Source organism: Pezoporus occidentalis, unplaced genomic scaffold (assembly GCF_034315485.1).
Source record: "Pezoporus occidentalis ecotype Australia unplaced genomic scaffold, CSIRO_AGI_Poc_V1 ctg153, whole genome shotgun sequence".
In the NCBI taxonomy this organism is placed as follows: domain Eukaryota; kingdom Metazoa; phylum Chordata; class Aves; order Psittaciformes; family Psittacidae; genus Pezoporus; species Pezoporus occidentalis.
Window position 1 is genome coordinate 770,416 of NW_026913350.1, and position 5,481 is coordinate 775,896.

Consider the following 5,481-nt stretch of genomic DNA (forward strand, 5'->3'; position numbering starts at 1 on the left):
TCCAAAAGTGCCAACAGCTCCCGCAGTTTCTGGATGGAGCAGCTCTGCTTTGCCAGCACAACCCAAGCGGCATCCCCCTGGCAGCACTGTCCCCCTTTGCCCCGGAGGAACATGACCCCAGGAGACAAAGAACTCGCTCTCATAGGAGAGGTGAGGACAGCCAAGGGTCAATAAATCCCCGTGGGGCTCTGTGCTGCTGCTCGGTCGCAGCACGCAGCCGGGTGCCAGCAGCCTGTGCTGACACAGTGCGGCTGGGTCTTGTCCTGCTGCCAACTGCCTCTGCCCGCCTGGGAAGGGAGCCCAGCAGGATCTGTCCTGCTCCATCGGGAGGACACATTGGGTTTGCTCTGATGACTTCAACCCCGTTCCTGAGTTACGGGGTGAACGCTTGGCAGCGCAGATGAGAGGCGTCGCAACCACTCTGATCCATCAGGGTTGGTGAATCCATGCACGTCTCCAGCACGCAGAGTGTGTGTGAGAGGTATTGAGTTTGGGGTTGGAAATGGGCTTTCATTGATGTCCTCACACAAACAGAGTTCACATCCCAGGGCCCTGTGCTTCCCTGGGCATCACTGCAGATAACTGCATGGCCATCCCGCATCCTGACCCTTTCCTGCCCTTCACAGTGTTTCCTCCAAGCTGGTGATGTCATGGTAGCTAATGGGTTTTAATTGTGCCTTTCCACTTAGTTACAATCAGCTGAAAGCTCATTACACCCTGGCCTTTCAGCTGTTGAGCACAGCTCTGGCTCCTTACAAACTCTCTGGCATAGTTTCATTTAAGAGCACAGCAAAAGGAATGCAGGGTCGGATCAAGGGTATGCCCTCAACAGAATGAAGGTGTGGGTGCTTGGGGGGTGAACAGGGAGAAAGGGAGATGGTTCCCCAGATTCATCTCCCCCCTGGTTCGTGCCTTTGGGATTTGCTGTGTTAGAGGTGGGCTCTCTGCTGTCAGCGACCCTAAATGCATTTCTTTCCCTTTGTGAACGTTTCCAGCTGCCTTCTGCAAACTTTCAGCACTCACAGCATCCCAGTTGTGCTTGGAGGCCTTCCAGCAGCTCCATGCTCAGGCTGGGAGCCGTTCAACTCCATTTCCCTCAGTTGCCATCGCCTGAAGGATCGTCTTTGAGCTGCTGCTGAGGGATATGGTCAAGGAAGGACTGCAGATACACTGGAACAAGGCAGTGAAATGGGAAGCATCTGGTGAAAACAGATGTTGTTAAACCAGCTAGCAAAAATGGGGGGGTCTATTTGGGGGTTACACAGAATGTGGGGAGGAGCACAAAAGCCCTGTATAATGTTAGCTCAGGCCAACATTCCCCTTGCTAAAGGCTATAGAGGCATTCACAGGCTCAAAACCAGGGTTTGGTATCCACCACCTGATGCTGGGCCAGCCTTTGGATGCGTTTCTGCTGCATCACGGTGTAGCACAAGTAGAGATGTACTAACTGGAGTGGTAGAAGCAGCATCACAGCCTGCCTGGATGCTGGGGTACCCCCACATCATGCCCCATGTGGTTGGACCTCCTGCTGGCAAGGCTGCGCTGGGTGGATGGAGAAAGCCCTGTGTGGCCTCTTCCCTTTGCAGCCCCAGCTTGGTTGCACTGGAGACACAGCAGCAGAGGCCCATCCAGCTGTGCTCACAGCTGGGCTGATTGCCAGCCAGAGCTATGGGCTTTGGCTCCCCTCACACAAGCATCTGGGCTGGCACGCCACGTGCATCCCACACTACCATGCCCTGCATGAGTTGCAAGCACCTTTCAAGCCAGGCAAAAGGGCAGCGTGTGCCTCTCAAACAGAAGTTGAAGGAGAAAGACCCTCTAGAAATGGAGAAGGCAAGGAAATGACTATAAAACCCCCTGAATTTTAAGGTGCATGTTGCAGCTGACCCTATATCCATACTGTGCCATCAGCTCACTGTTTTCATTTTACCCAAGCAGGCTGCCTGCCACTTGCTCCAAAGATAATGCTCTGGACATCAGTAAATGAATATGAAGCCGCCCGCTTAAACATCCACCAGGAGAGAGCCGAATGGATTGTTCTGTGCTTACGTGACTGACTGGATTAGAGGGAAGTAACGTAATGATTTGGAAGTAATGAGCTTCTGGATGGCTGATCCCAGCAGAACGTCCGATGGTGGCACCATGCCAATGAGAACACGCTCTGCAAGCGAGATCTCGCTTGAAGTATGATGGGGAACCAGAGATAGGGCTTGAGCATGGGAGAAAGCTCTAGGGCTCGTTCTGATCTCATTTCATGCCTTCATAGCTCCGTAGCCCTGATTTACACTGATATCACTGACACCCTGATAAGGTCTTGGTTATTTAATTGTATATACTGTGCACAGCCTTTCCTAAAGCTGAGGACACTTCCATGGATGGTGATGTTCACCAATGAAGATAGATGACACACCTAGGCACTGACAGCATCTTTTAGCTGTCTTGATTGCTTCTTTATGTAACTTGTATTCTGGACCAAAGGGCCCAAGTTTGATGTGTTCTGCTGCTGCGTGGGGGCTTTTGGGGTTGAAAAGGGGATGTCTGGTCCATGCTTCTGAGAGATGGGCTTGGATGCTTCATGTGGCTCTTTCTTTCCTCCATAGCAGGTGCCTGCAGTGAGCACAAGGGCTCTCCCTGCCTGCAACCCTACTCACCTTCTTGGTATTTCTGTATCTACTGCTTGAGAGTCTTGAAATGCTTTAAAGGTACTGATTTCTAACGTGAGATCCAGGCTGGTAGATCTCCCTTTCCACACAGCAAGAGGTGTCCCTGCTTGTGTGGCTGAGGTTGCACAGCTAAACAAAAGCTGTAAAGACCAAAGATGACAAGGGGATGACACCACTGGCTTTAACCACGGCTCCCATACAGGAGGACATGGAGAACCAAGGAGGAAATCAGGATCCTCAGTCTGGGCTCTTTCCTGAATCAGCAAATGCAGACACGACTGAGCCCCTTGTGCTCCTAGGCAAGGTTTCCTCCTTGTCACAAAGAAAGTGTTGCTGTTATCCACCAAATAAGGTAAAATAACAAACAATTCTCTCCAGTGCTATTATTAACTCTGTTCTGTGAGTTTTGCCAAATACAGGGATTAGCAGGCAACCAAAGAAACCTGATTAAGATCTTGAAAATGGCATTTCATTCATCTGCCTGTCAGAGGAGGGTTTATTCGTGACTGCCTGTTTCTGAGAGACTTCGCTCTGTCCTTCAAACTCTTTGGTGATGGGGCTTCCCCAGCCACCCCAGGCAATTCCCGTGTCCAGAAATCCTCCCATTAGATTCTTTTCCTAAGCTTTAACTCCCAGCCTCCCCTCTGCTGATGGCATCTATTATATCTTGTCCTGTCTGCCCTGCTCACGTTCCACCCTTTCTCTTTCTGGTAGCCCTTTGTGTACTGGACATTGTTGCTGTGTCTTCCCTCAACCTTCCCATTTTCAGGTACCTCACCCCATGGTCCTTCTTGTTCTCTTCTGTGCTCTTTCCCATCAGCCCAGCTCTTTGCTGAATGCAGAACTACCCATTACATGAGTCAGTTCACGCTGGTCCTTCACCAGCGCTATTCTACTTTACACCAGCACTCTGGCTGCACAGAAGGAAAGCCCTTCTTCTCCTGCCAGGTTACTGGTTTGGGTCCAGGTCTCACGGTACAAGGCTGGAACCTTCACTTAGTACTCCTGTGAAAACCCAGTGTGTTGCTCTGCTCCTGCAACAGCCATGCACAGGAGCTTGCCTTCAGAAACACAGGGAACGTGCTTGTGCAGAGCTCTGTGTGCCCAAAGCCTTTCCAAGAGGAATGCCAAAGCACGTTTCCATTTCCCAAGTTAGAGGCTGAGCGTGCATCAATGCGTCTTGGCTCAATGTGTCAGCATCACCCCAGCCAGGGGATTGCCCTCCTGGGACTGAGCACAGAAAGAGAGCAAATCGGTCCTCATTTATTCTTGTCCTAAGAAGTGGCACCATGGATGTGCATGAGGTCACGGAGGGGATCCAACACGAGCAGAGCTCCTGGCTCTGCTTTCTTTTCCTGGAAATCACAACACTTGAGGAAAAGCAAACAGGAAGTCCTTCCACCCCTCTGCCACCAATGGAAGAGGAATTTCACTCTGGAGACAGCAAAAAGGGTCTTTTGAAGTCACTGAAAGTTTCCATTTGCAATCTTGGAAATGACATTCCCAAAAGATAAAAACAGGAGGACACTGAGTTCTGGAAGAGTCCTCCATGGACCCCTTCCTCTGCACTCCTCATGTGCTCAGGGCACAGCTTTCATTTGCTGTCTTTGCACTCTTGTTCTCCTGCCCTTGTTCCTCTCTGTTCCTTTTCTTCTGGATTGGTTTGCTTGGCTTTTCTACCAGTTGGGTGTGTGGGGCCACCGTGCAGTTTATTACTGCTTAAATTGACCTGTCCTGGCTCACTCTAGGTCAATGGTGTTTGGTTTGTCTGAGGCTCTCAGGGTAATCCCAGGGCTGTCCCATACCTATGTCATGCTCAGCACACACAGCCGTGGCACATACTGGTGCAGCAGAGCTTTACTCTTTCTCACTCTGATGACCCTATCAGCCACGGTGTTCTGTAAATCATACAGATTAAGAGCCTCATGGAAATCAGATGGTTCCTATAGCACAAAGGGACAAACACTGTGTCATGATACAGCAGGGCATTGACTTAACGTCCCTTGGGCAGCTCTGAAGAGTCTGATGCTCCTCAAGTCACCAAAGTCCTATCAGTCTCCCCAGCATCAGGGCAGGGCTGAGGACCCTGCAGCACCCTCAGATCCAGGTCTTCCAATAAACTTCCTAAGCAACTTCTCCAGAACAACTCCTGATTTCCTCCCAGGAAAAGCTCCCTGGACAACCCCGCAGCTGCACATCCCAAGGAGAGGCAGAGTTCAATCACATACTTGGCTTTTTTTCCTGTGATTACTGCAAACTCTGTTTACAATTGAGATTACTTGGAATCTACAGTCCTAAAACAACAATGGCTCAGCCTGACCAACTTATTCCAGGGCCTCTAATGTTTCCCTTTCTGCCTGGTATCTTTTGGCTTCTTTTTCATCACCAAGGTTCAACATAAGCAGCTTCCAAAGCATAGGATAGGAGCTGCCGTCCAAAAAAGCACAGCTACAACTACAGACAGGCATCCCGTAAAGAACACTGTGGGGGCAGCAGCATTCCCGGAGCTGAAAGCAACCCTGGAGTAAAGGGCACTGAGTCAAATACAGCCCTGCTGTTCCCACCGAGGGTGGCTTTGGCCCTGGACCACAGCAGATGTCAGAGCTTATTCTGATGCAGAAGCATCACGCGGGCACAGCAGATTCACATTACAGGGGTCAAGCTAATACCAGTTCAGTTTTGGTTGGAGTTGACTCTCTGCCTGCTCCTGACTTTACACTGAATGTCAAATCCAAACAGGGTTTGTCAGGCTGCAGTCAGGGTCCCAGCAGCCCCAGTGATGGAGAGGTTTAGCCTCCCCCTGCTCACGGATGTAGCT